Source organism: Engystomops pustulosus, chromosome 5 (assembly GCF_040894005.1).
Source record: "Engystomops pustulosus chromosome 5, aEngPut4.maternal, whole genome shotgun sequence".
In the NCBI taxonomy this organism is placed as follows: Eukaryota; Metazoa; Chordata; class Amphibia; order Anura; family Leptodactylidae; genus Engystomops; species Engystomops pustulosus.
In genome coordinates, this window is record NC_092415.1 from 31,476,768 (window position 1) to 31,490,499 (window position 13,732).

Sequence of the window (13,732 nt, forward strand, 5' to 3'; positions counted from 1 at the left end):
AAGACTTCCATGTCTTGTATGAATATTATAGCCTCTACTTCCTACATATGGTACTAGATTCAAGTTTCTTGGGGAATGTGAGTATTTCCTTCCTGCTCTCAATCTGCAGTTTCAGGACCTTTGGAGGACCTCCAAAGGCCCTTAAATGATTGGCTCTTATGTACATGTGTATTCAGATTAGGAACAGATGTACAAGGTTTTCACGGGTGAAGGCTCTTCTCATTATAAAATTTTGTGGGTGGTTTCGGTGGCCATGGGCCCCCTATAAGGATTTGGCCACTGGCTACCGCCCAAAACACCTATATTATAATCCACTATTGCTTAGAACCTACTGGTCCAGTGATGATATCACAGGCTTGTGACTGTAGAATGATTTAATTCTAATTGTTTGCAAATGGCCTTGGAATCTTTCCCAGACTGATGAGCAGCAACTGTTGATTTTGTAACATTATTAGGCTGCATTCACACCTCTTTATATGTACACATCCAGGAAAGCTTATACACTGAATGCATACGTAGATATAGACTGGCAGAAAGAAGCATGTCTTTCCATCCTCGAGTTAAGCATGCATTCCGTGGAGGCCTTAGTAGCCAATGGTGGATGGATGCAAAGTTTTGCCACCGCTGAGCGTACACTCAGAGAGGTCTCCAGTGCAGTTATTGTCCATGGTCACTCCTTCTTCTGCTTTAAGAGTGGAAGGGGATGAACTGTACGGCATATTCCACAAAAATTGGGGGGGGGGTCGTCGGACAACCCAACGGATTCAGACAACGCGCAAGATTTAACAATTAGAATTGTGCCGCAAGACACTTACAAGCACCGGGAAGAAGAAGGTGAACTCCAGCGGGCCTCGGCGGGGAAGCAACGGATGCAGGAAGTCGGGCGCATGATCTTCACGAATCGCGCCAGATCTTCATGACCTTCCGGACCGTCCGAATCGGGGATCGCGACAGGTCCGGGTAAGTATATTTGCCCCAGTGTGTTGTATTCTCTAAATGCTAGACACCAGGTGCAGGTTATCTATCGCATGCATTTCCATAGAAATGCAGATGCATTCGGGCCTTGGCAGGCACCCTTGCTCTTTGACTCTGTTTCTAAGCAGCGCTACGCGTGACACCACTCTCAGTGTTGACTTCCTTGCTTGGCTTGTATTAACATACACTTGAATTCTCCAGAGAAGCATTCTGCCAAAACTTCTGCTTTTCCATGGGTTGTCACACTTGATGATAATTGAAAGCATTTTAATAGTGGTATTGGGCTGTTACCTACAGTGGAAGCAGAAAAGTTATACTTACATCTCTCCCCATCAGTCCTTTGACGACTAGCTGTTCTAAGACCTGTCCTATCAGAATTTTATTGAAGCCAAAGAATTCTACAAGGGTGTATTTTCTTTTCCTCACGACTCAGTCTCAGTTACCTACCATCTAGATGTACAATCAAATCTACAAATCCTACAAAAGTGCAAAGATTATTCATAAAATAAGAGTTAAATCTTTTATCCGAATGGCAGTACATGCCCTTATTGAATCAACAAGGCTTCCCTTAACCTTTATAATGATTGTAGCAAATTCATACACAAGATGTTGAATATCTGTTCCCACAAGGGTGCGGAAACCAGAGCTGCTTTAAATAACAAAATAATCCTTGACTGAGAGAGATGGAGATCCATAGACGGTAACGCCAATATAAATTCAAATATTCAATAACTCTATTATGTCGCTACACGAGAATATGAAATCCGGAGCAGAAGAAAAGCCTCTATTGTTCAGAAAACTAAAGACCAATCTACAGTGTCCCCGAACAATGTCATTTTGCATTTTAACACATTTGGGGAAATAGGAACACCAGGCACAGAGCCTTTTGTTTTATCCCTTTGAATAATTTACCATTTCATAAACTAAATCAAAAGAGCGAACGCAAAGAGATTCCGGTCTAGAGGGTTAAACTAATACTCTGTTATCAATAGATCTTAATATGCTTTATCTCGCTTTATTATCTGGAACCACTCTATTTTCTAAGGTCTTGCAGAGGATGTATTATTAAGGTATTATAATGTTTCTTAGTGGAGATATTACAGTGTAAATCGGAGCATTTCATCCATTTTTTGCAGTGCCTGAGCTTAACCTGGGGTTGGTTTCATTGGAAAAAAAATAGATACTGTATATATTCAGATTATTTCTCAACTCCAAATTTTGGAAGACTGTAAAAAGAATATTCTATATTGATGGTTGTATTGGTGATGGTCCAGGTTTGGTGCTGCAAAAGAGCCCATTCCTTTAGAGGTATATTTTTGTAATGGGCAGAGAAGTAGGGGTCCACTGTAACATCTATCTGGTTTCCTAAAGGTGTTCTCCAAGTCACTGTGCCTTTGACAATAGGAATAAGAATAGAGATGGGATGACATAACCAGGTTGTATCCAGAGATATTGGCAGACGACACCTGCCCTTTGAAGTTTTCACCTGTGTTCACCATATGGGAGCAAAGCACACTAAGGAGCACAGATACTAGCAATGGCTGGAGTAGAGGCAGGGCCGCCATCAGGGAGGGTTTAGTGTGACTGTTTTCAGGGTCCTGAGGAGGAGCAGGGGCCCCAAGTCACATAAAACCCTCCTCCCTTCCCAGGTGCCTTACTGTGCACACAGGGCTGGATTATCATTCTGTGGCCTTGGGAGTGCCCACAAAATTTGACAGTCAGTGGCCCCAAACTTCCTAGTTTCCCCTGAATAGAGGTACAGTAGGTAATGAGTAACCCTGTGATTGTGACCATCAGGGGGAGAGTGACATCAGTTTTCTAGCCTATAAACCAAGAAACTGACATTGCACATTATTACACACTGTTATTCAGATAAGGATCAGTGCGGTTTGGCGAACTTTGATCTGATAAGGGCCTGCACCCAGTACAGTTCAACTGAACACATCGGGGCAGATTTACTTACCCGGTCCCATCGCGACCCCGTGGTGCATTATCCAATGAGGATTTGGGTCCGACGCGATTCACTAACATCGTGTGCCCGAGTTCCTGCATGTGTCGCTGCTGGTCCGCGAAGTTCACCTTCTTCTTCCTGGTGCATGTGAGTGCTTGATCTTGCGACACAAATCCTTTTTTAAATTCTGCGGTTTGTCCGAATCTGTCAGGTTGTTCGACGGCCCACCCCCCAATTTCTGACGTGTGCTAGCCGGCGCCGATGCGCCAAAATCCGATTACGTGCACCAAAATCCTGGGGCAATTCGGCGCAAAACGGAAATATTTGGGAAACTTGACGAAATTGCAGCACTTGGACCCCTACCTAATGAGCCCCATCATGTCAATTCAGTTCAGTTGTACTGGTTTTAAAGGAAACCTACCACATCATAAAACCTCCACAAAGCAACACCAGTGCTTTGTAGAGGTTACAAATCTGCCCAAAATACCTTTATAAAAGATAATAGCCAGCTGATTCCGAGACTTTAATCCTTATGTAAACTTGCCTGAAGGGCTCCAGGGGCATTAGTGGAGACCCACTGGGCTCCCGAAGCCCTTTTAACCCTTCTGCTACCTCCTCATCCCACAGAATTAATATCCCGAAGCAGTAAAGTAATATGTAGTATACAGGGAACCTATGCACATGGCCTTATAGGTCAGGCCGGGTAAGTGTATTGCAAGGTAAAAAAAAATGTTTATTGTATATACAAGCAAATAAGCATTTTGGAGCACCATGGATATGTCTGTGAGGTCTAGTGCACCCTGGTATCACAGAGTCATGTAACTATGTGTTTTCTTATTTGTGACTGGGGAGCTGACAGGTTCCCTGTAGACCTAATACTACACTTAGAGTTTGTTTAAAATTTACATAAACCAAAAGTATGAAGACTCCCTTTAAAGCGTTTAAACTTTGAATTCTCGTTACACTGGAGCAAAGGGAAAGCCGTGAAGGTTTTCCTGACGTAATCTCTACTCGGTCCCAAACCTGAGCTTGGCTTTCACGATTATAGAGATTACACACCATGTGCTTCTTTCACAGACCATACAGTTAATTTCCGGACTACGGTAGTCTTAAGAAAACACTAACAATCCACTTGTGCCTTTAGATGTTGTGAGTCTTATCTAAAAACTCTTTTCCGAGCCGCCTACTACTGACATGAAACTGGATACCGTAAAATTATTACAAATTTATAATAAAATACCTCTGGGGTGTCTTTAAGGTCGGTAATGTGAAATACAGGGACAATTAGCCTTCCCTAATTTCGGACCTTGTGTTTTCCTTAGTCATTGTTTCCATTATAAGGCCGTAAACCTCGGCTGGACTTTTATGAGTTGAGCATGTGTGGTATTTAGGTTTCCCTACATTGTTATATGGTCACTTTTATGGAGTATACAGAGGGTTTTGGCTTCTCATATCATTCGTAATATGGACGGTCAAGGAGGCGCCTGTTATAAAAATATACATAGAGCGAGCTGGTGGGCTGCTTTTTCTCAGGGTGGATGTAATGCATTCCTTCTGTTTAGGATCACTTTCCACGCTTGCATTCTTTGTGAACAAGTTATAAAAGAAATCTGATGCGGGCCAATTATTTTTACTTTCAAAGCCATTAATCAAGATCGACTAAGAGAATGAAAACAGCCAAGAAACATTTCATATGTGGCTCGAAGTGAGATTAAAATGAAACCAGATGGGGATGGACCCGAGACACTAAGCGTTTTGCGGACTTGCGTAATAAATGTATTTTACAAATCGTGGCGCTCTTAATTTTGTACAGTAAATCAAACCGGGTTATGGCATACAAGTGGTCTCGCTGCAAAAATGTCAAGGAATAGAACATCGTCTTCATGTAGAGTAATACCTCACAATGAAAACAAGGAGTAAGGCCTGAACACCGCCCGGGATATGCTGGGAGACACATACACAGCTGTGCTAGGGTACAGAGGCCCGGGATATGCTGGGAGCGCTCACCTCATACACAGCTGTGCTGGGGTACAGAGGCCCGGGATATGCTGGGAGCGCTCACCTAATACACAGCTGTGCTGGGGTACAGAGGCCCGGGATATGCTGGGAGCGCTCACCTCATACACAGCTGTGCTGGGGTACAGTGGCCCGGGATATGCTGGAAGCGCTCACCTCATACACAGCTGTGCTGGGGTACAGTGGCCCGGGATATGCTGGGAGCGCTCACCTAATACACAGCTGTGCTGGGGTACAGAGGCCTGGGATATGCTGGGAGCGCTCACCTCATACACAGCTGTGCTGGGGTACAGAGGCCTGGGATATGCTGGGAGCCTCATACACAGCTGTGCTGGGGTACAGAGGTCCGGGATATGCTGAGACTGCCTTCGCAGCTGTGCTGGGGTACAGAGGCCCGGGATTTGTTGGGAGCGCTCACCTCATACACAGCTGTGCTGGGGTACAGAGGCCCGGGATATGCTGAGAGCGCTCACCTAATACACAGCTGTGCTGGGGTACAGAGGCCTGGGATATGCTGGGAGCGCTCACCTAATACACAGCTGTGCTGGGGTACAGAGGCCTGGGATATGCTGGGAGCGCTCACCTCATACACAGCTGTGCTGGGGTACAGAGGCCTGGGATATGCTGGGAGCCTCATACACAGCTGTGCTGGGGTACAGAGGTCCGGGATATGCTGAGAGTGCCTTCACAGCTGTGCTGGGGTACAGAGGCCTGGGATTTGTTGGGAGCGCTCACCTCATACACAGCTGTGCTGGGGTACAGAGGCCCGGGATATGCTGGGAGCCGCATACACAGCTGTGCTGGGGTACAGAGGTCCGGGATATGCTGAGAGTGCCTTCACAGCTGTGCTGGGGTACAGAGGCCCGGGATTTGTTGGGAGCGCTCACCTCATACACAGCTGTGCTGGGGTACAGAGGCCCGGGATATGCTGGGAGCGCTCACCTAATACACAGCTGTGCTGGGGTACAGAGGCCCGGGATATGCTGGGAGCGCTCACCTAATACACAGCTGTGCTGGGGTACAGAGGCCTGGGATATGCTGGGAGCGCTCACCTCATACACAGCTGTGCTGGGGTACAGAGGCCTGGGATATGCTGGGAGCCTCATACACAGCTGTGCTGGGGTACAGAGTTCCGGGATATGCTGAGAGTGCCTTCACAGCTGTGCTGGGGTACAGAGGCCTGGGATTTGTTGGGAGCGCTCACCTCATACACAGCTGTGCTGGGGTACAGAGGCCCGGGATATGCTGGGAGCCGCATACACAGCTGTGCTGGGGTAGAGAGGCCCTGACCATGCTCATACCTGAGTGCATCACTCACTTCACCTCGTACACAGCTGTGCTGGGGTACAGAGGCCCAGCATATTCTGGGAGCAACGTACACAGCTGTGCTGGGGTAGAGAGGCCCAGGCCATGCTTTTACCTGAGTGCATCACTCACTTCACCTCGTACACAGCTGTGCTGGGGTACAGAGGCCCGGGATATGCTGGGAGCGCTCACCTCATACACAGCTGTGTTGGGGTACAGAGGCCCGGGATATGCTGGGAGCGCTCACCTCATACACTGCTGTGCTGGGGTACAGAGGCCCGGGGTATGCTGGGAGCGCTCACCTCATACACAGCTGTGTTGGGGTACAGAGGCCCGGGATATGCTGGGAGCGCTCACCTCATACACTGCTGTGCTGGGGTACAGAGGCCCGGGGTATGCTCATACCTGAGCCCTTCACTCCCATCACCTCATACACAGCTGTACTGGGGTACAGAGGCCCAGGACGTGCTCATACCTGAGCCCTTCACTCACTTCATACACAGCTGTGCTGGGGTACAGAGGCCCAGGACGTGCTCATACCTGAGCCCTTCACTCACTTCACTTCATACACAGCTGTGCTTGGGTACAGAGGCCCAGGCCGTGCTCATACCTGAGCCCATCACTGACTTCACCTCATACACAGCTGTGCTGGGGTACAGGGGCCCAGACCGTACTCATACCTGAGCCCATCACTGACTTCACCTCATACACAGCTGTGCTGGGGTACAGGGGCCCAGACCGTACTCATACCTGAGCCCATCACTGACTTCACCTCATACACAGCTGTGCTGGGGTACAGGGGCCCAGACCGTGCTCATACCTGAGCCCATCACTGACTTCACCTCATACACAGCTGTGCTGGGGTACAGGGGCACAGGCCGTGCTCATACCTGAGCCCATTACTGACTTCACCTCATACACAGCTGAGCTGGGGTACAGGGGCCCAGGCCGTGCTCATACCCGAGCCCATCACTGACTTCACCTCATAAACAGCTGTGCTCGGGTACAGAGGCCCAGGACGTGCTCATACCTGAGCCCATTACTGACTTCACCTCATACACAGCTGTGCTGGGGTACAGGGGCCCAGGACGTGCTCATACCTGAGCCCATCACTGACTTCACCTCATAAACAGCTGTGCTGGGGTACAGAGGCCCAGGCCGTGCTCATACCTGAGCCCATCACTAACTGCATCGCAAGCTGCTGAGGACTCCAAGGGAAGAGGTCAAAAGAAAATTACCTCATTTGTGTAACCGGTTTATGAAGTTTACTTGACTTTCTGATGTCAATAGAAATATAATCACACAGTGAAGTGATAGTACAGGCATAATATCACATTGATGTCACAATACAGGGCTAATACACACAGTGATCATCACAGTGATGACATTACGCGGATAATACACACAATTATGTCACAGTACAAGGATAATACACACAATTATGTCACAGTACAGGTATAATACACACAGTGATGTCACAAGACAGAGATAATATGCGTAGTGATGTCACATTAGGGAAATAACACACACATGTACAAGGATAATACCAACAGTGATGTTAAAGTACCGGGATAATAGACAGTGATGTCACTTTACAGGGATAAGGGTCGGGAAGTAATAGCTCTCCTTATGGAGACTTTACCAATTAAGGCCACCTTGTAGGCGTGTGGAGACTTATAGCCATTGATGCTTCACTGGGGGATTCTGGTAAAATATGCAAATACGTTTTCCTGGATGGGAAAAGGAAAATGGCGCCTCATTTACTACCTTGTAAGGCTGCTCCCTTAGCACCAAGCATGACTTTCATGACTGCCAATTAAGGCCGTCGTTTAGGGGTGTGGAGTCTTATAGCCATGGATGCTCCACTAGGTGATTCTGGGAAAATATGCAAGAGTCACAGTATATATCACTTAAAAAATCTGCTGAGGGTGCCATGTCCTGGGCTGCCTGGGACTGCAGAAGGAGGTATTGAGTCCTATGTGGTGAACTTTGTCCTGACGATGGACCACATGCCCACAGACAGGGCTTTGGGTGGCACCTCTAGCATGAGGTGGCATCAGAGGGAGAAGATGCACGAACCACGCATGCTGCCATCATTTTTGCAATTTTGGTGTTTTTTGAAATGTTTTGCTATTTCTGTGTTTTCCCAATACAGGCAGTCCCCTGGTTACTTATAAGATAGATTCATTAGGTTTGTTCTTAAGTTGAATTTGTATCTAAGTTGGAACGGTATATTTTATAATTGTAACCCCAGCCAAAATCTTTTTTGGTCTCTGTGACAATTTGATTTTAAAAATGTTGGATTGTTATAAGAACCAGGATTAACAATCAAGCTTCATTGCAGACACCTCTGATAACTGTTATAGCTGTTTATTGTAGCCTAAAGCTAAAATATGGTAAATTACCAACATCCAGAGGTCCGTTTGTAACTAGGGGTGGTCTGTAAGCCAGGTGTTCTTAAGTCGGGGACCGCCTGTACATGGAGGTCCCAAAGTGGGCCCCAGATAACAGTCATTTATGGTAAGTAATATATATACATTATACAGCTATCTATTTCTTTTTTATGGTGGCACATGGGAGCTCTACAGTCTAACCATGTGGTTCTTATAACCTGATAAAGTTTGCACCCATGATTTAAATACAGTATTTTTGATTATTAAAATGTTCTAGTTCAGCAGTTTGAAATCTGTTGTACAGCCGAACCAATCAGCTGCTGGGGCGGCATCCAGTCACGCCATTTAAACTTACCTGTGAATTCATTCAGTGCCTTTTAGAAAAGTCTTCTTGCGCTGGTTAACTGTATACTCAACTGTGATTTTGCTGTGATTCTGACCCTTTGCTGGTACCTTTTTCTATTCTACTGCCTTGCGATTTGGTACCTTGCCGCAATCTTGGGTTTGACTTGGTTTTCCTGACCCTGATTTTTGCCTATTTTTTCTCTCTTGCTTGTCTTAATGTGCATGTACCCAAGATATATACCATTATTCCGGTGTTGTCTGTTGTGTAGCACAGGGCAAGCAAGTAGGCAGGGCCAGAGGTACTAGTGTGTGCAGGGCTAACACTTCTTCCATGTCTTGAGAGGAAGATTGAAAGCCTTTTCTTCCTCTACTAAAAAGGAGATTTGTCGATCAGCCTGTGTGGGTGGGATAACCCACATTATTGTTTCTCCACATATATGTATGTACCATAAAATAATACGCCCTATAATATAAATCTATATGTAATTCAGCTAATATCTATTTCATGAACCACAGAAGAAGGATGTAATCATGGGGGATTTATTTTATATTATTTAATAATTACTTTGTCTAAAGTTCTTTGTTTTATTTCTTAGTATGATTTTTTAAAATTCAGAATTCATCATTTTAAAAACATTTTAAAACATTTGTTTTCCCCTACATCACTTACTGAAGCGCATTTAGACATTGTTGCATTCTGACATCATATAGAAATAAGCTTTACAATGTGTGTACAGTCTGTAGGTGGAAAAATCATTTTTGTACTGAGCCTTGAAAATGTAGTCCTGAACTAGAAAAGGGAATGGAAACCAATATTCTATTTTTACATAGAAAAATAAACAGTGTAGAGCGAAGAGGTTTGGTGTGGTGGCATAATGGAGAAGGAATCTGCACTTAATCAAGAGCACACAACAATGTCCAGAAACAGTCTGGCAACATATGTAGGATGTGTAAAGCCAAAACTTTCATTATCTGACTACGAGCTGACGAAACACAGTGCAGCCCGTATGCCAGTAATCCATCTCCAATAGGATATCCATGATAACTGTACATATGAGTATATGGACTACGCATGGAGACCATACTAAGAGATCACATGACTCTGTGAAAATAATTACAAACAGATATCTTATACAAAACATATAAACTGCTTCCTTCCCTTCATATAAAAACAGTATAAAGGAATAATGCAGTAGCGTCTCCTATGGTTGTATCGGTAAAACTTGTACCCAAAGACTTAAGACTGGTGAATGATGATCCATAACAAATTATGTTACATTATATGTATAAAGCCTTACAAACCAGAGGCGGGCAGCTTATTGCCACGATGCTGGGCAACAACGGATTCATTAATCTTCCATCTGCTTCTGAAGCCTTCTTCATACTTCGCTAGCTAAATGTTTAGTTTCCAACTTACCCCCCTCCAAGTTTTTTTCAGTGTCCCTCAAGGCTCAATTTCTGGACTACTCTCCAGGACACAACCGCAACCGTTAAACAGTGGCATTGTATGGGCCTCCCATTCTTTGTATCATCAGGGTAGCACATGGCCTTTTAACCACACCCAGGTCTGTCACTCAGCTCCTCTTATTACACCATAGGCTCAAGGATTAATAGTTCTCCTTACAGAGACTTTGCAGTTGTGTGAAGACTTATAACCATTAATGCTCCACTAGGGGATTCGGGGAACTATACAAATAGGTTTTCCAGGATGGGAAAAGGAAAACAACACTTCTTTTGCTACCTTGTAAAGGAGCTTGCTTGATGGTAATGAGGTTGACTTACAAGGTAGCAAAAGAGATGTGGTTATCCTTGTCCCATCCTGGAAAACTTATTTGCATATTTTCCAGGTCCTGGAAGCACGCTGGAAGGAGTGTTTGTCCATTGTATCTCTGTACTTGGCCGCATTCATCTTTCCTTCCATTACACCCAGTTGTCCTGTCCCTGCCCGCATAGCCTGATGCTTCCACCACCATGTGTCAATGTTGGGATTGTATTAGGCAGGTGATGAGCAGAGCCTGGTTTTCTCCACACATACCTCTTAGAATTGACATCAAAAAGTTTAATCTTCGTCTCATCAAACCAGAGAATCTTATTTTTCATAATCTAGGAGTCCTTCCTTTTTTTTTTTTTAAACTATACGCGGCTTTTAGGGATTATAGAGGCCACTGTGCTCTTAGAAACATAGAGTACTGCAGAAATTCTTTTGTAACCCTGGCCAGATGCTTTCCATGCCACAATTCTGTCTCTGAGCACCTTGAGCAGTTCCTTAGACCTCATAATTCTCATGTGCTATGTCTTATATAGACAGGTGTCTGCCTTTCCTAATGAAGTCCAATCAGTTTAAATAAACACAGTTGGACTCCAATGCAGGAGTAGAAGCACCTCAAGGAGAGGATCAGAAGGAAATGGACAGTCAGTTAAATATGAGTGTCACAGGAAAGGGTCTAAATACCTATTTCTAGGTTTTTTTTCTGTCAAGATGGGGGAAGATTGTACATTGATGAGCAGAAAAAGAACTTTTGTAATCTTACCAATTGGCTGCAATGAAACAAAGAGGGAAAAATTTAAAGGGGTCTGAATACTTTCCGTACCCACTGTATAGAGTAGTAGGGAATGAGAACTTTAACAATGTAAAAAACTGAAATACAGCACTATTGTATTATGATATAATAGTGGTCAGACCCTGAAGGTTTTAAGCACTCTATGGGGGGGGGGGGATTTTTAAAAAAGTTTAAAATTGTTTTTAAAAATGTTTTATAAAACCATAACAGTCCAAATTGATCCCCTGGATGCACTTATAAGTAAACAATATCATAAAAACAAAACTGTAGATATCCCTGCGTCCAAAAATTTCTTATTCTAACAAAACTCAAAAATATTAATCCCCTACAGTAAACATTCTACTTCAGAGAAAAAAATGTAAATGTCTAAATTGTTGCTTTTTTGACATAAAAATTTTAATTAAAAAAATAGTGAATACAGCTCCCATAATGTTATCAATGGAAATGTTGGTTCATTTCAAAGAAAATGACCCATTATGCAGCTTTGTACACTGAAGAATAAAGAAAAGACTGGGGTGTCAGAAAATGACGATACAGAGAAATGTATTATTCCAAAAAATTTGTCAAATATAGCAAAGCTATATAAATTTATCTCCATGATCATAATGACCCACAGAATAACGGAGATGTGTCCGAAAAAAGTTACGGCTCTTGGATGGTGGGAATTAAAAAAATAAACACAAAAATGTAAAAAACTAAAGAAAAAAAAACTGAACAAACCTGGCAAATTCCGATCCATTCGAACATATGTAATAAGAAGTTTTTGTTGTAGACTGTAACTTACTTGCGAGTTTCTGGAGAAGTTGGAGCGGAGCTTAGCATGTTATGTAATCCGCTCTCGGTTACGAATGTGCTTCTCTGCCAGGTCTGGTGTTGATAACATTTATGTAATATCTATCTGCAGTTATAGCTGTAAAATGTTATGGTAATTCCCAGAATAGATATGTAGTCATCTGTAGTGGAGGCACCATGTTAACCTTTTACATAACATAGTAGCAATACAATAACACATCTTAATCTTAGCAAGTAGAGTAATGAGAAGTTTTCACCAAATCCGGGTCACAGAGGGGTCCTCCCAGATACCGGAAACAGAACTTGTAATAGATCAGCATAGAACTTGTAGTTAGGATTGCGGCAACACGAACCACAAAGTTTGTCAGAAGTTTGTCAGAAGTTTTGGGTCCGGCTCAATTCATCACCGCTTATGCCTGTTATTGGTGCAGGCACCAATCGCAGACATTAACTGTTCAACTACTACCGGTGGCACTTATATTTTCGGGAGGACTGGCGCTACCCAATGATGTCATAGATTTAAAGGCTAACGGCAAATTTTCCAGCAGTATAACAACAGTTAACAAATGCAACCGGTGCCAGCACTGATCGTGGGTGTTACTAGGGGTGGGGTTTTGGTCCAAGTTGAGATGGAGTGTACTCATAAGGGTCCACTCATCACTACTTGTAGCTATATATTTGTTTCCCTTCATTCTTAAACAAAACAATCAGATAGATTTTTTTGGTTTCCAATTTTTTGTAACTTGTGAGATGATGGAGAACAGATGCATATTATACTGATGTGTAGTGGGGGGCAATGTATCTTGCATTAAAAAAACTGCTATGTCGGGCATGGAAAAAGAAGCCATTGCTGAAGCATGCCAAGAAAATTGCAATTTTTTTCAATTTTGTGCCAAATGAACATTTTGAAAAAATAAAATAGTAGATCGAATGGGATCAAGGTAGTTATGTAGATAGTTTGGCCCAACAAATTTACTATAGCATGCAGCATAAAATTGGAGCAGATTATAGTTGAAATCTCTGTCCCCTGCTGAGATAGATTTCTGGTATGTCTTACACCAGCTTGCACACAAAGCTTCATATATTAACCTAAGTAAGTTCCCTTAAAAATTGTAGTCAGGAGTGTAAGCAGACTTCTGAATGGGGCCCCACTTAAAATATACATATTCGGATACTCACATATGTGAGTTACAATCAAACAAAGTGGGGCACATTTACTAAGGGTCCGAATCGCTCATTTTCATCGGGTTTCCCAAAAATTACAGGTTTGTGCCGAATTGTCCCGGGTTTTTGTCACACGCGATCAGATTGTGGCGCATCTGCGTCGGCATGCATGCGACGGAAATCGGGGGACGTGGCCATCGGAGAACCCGACAGATTCGGAAAAACTGCGG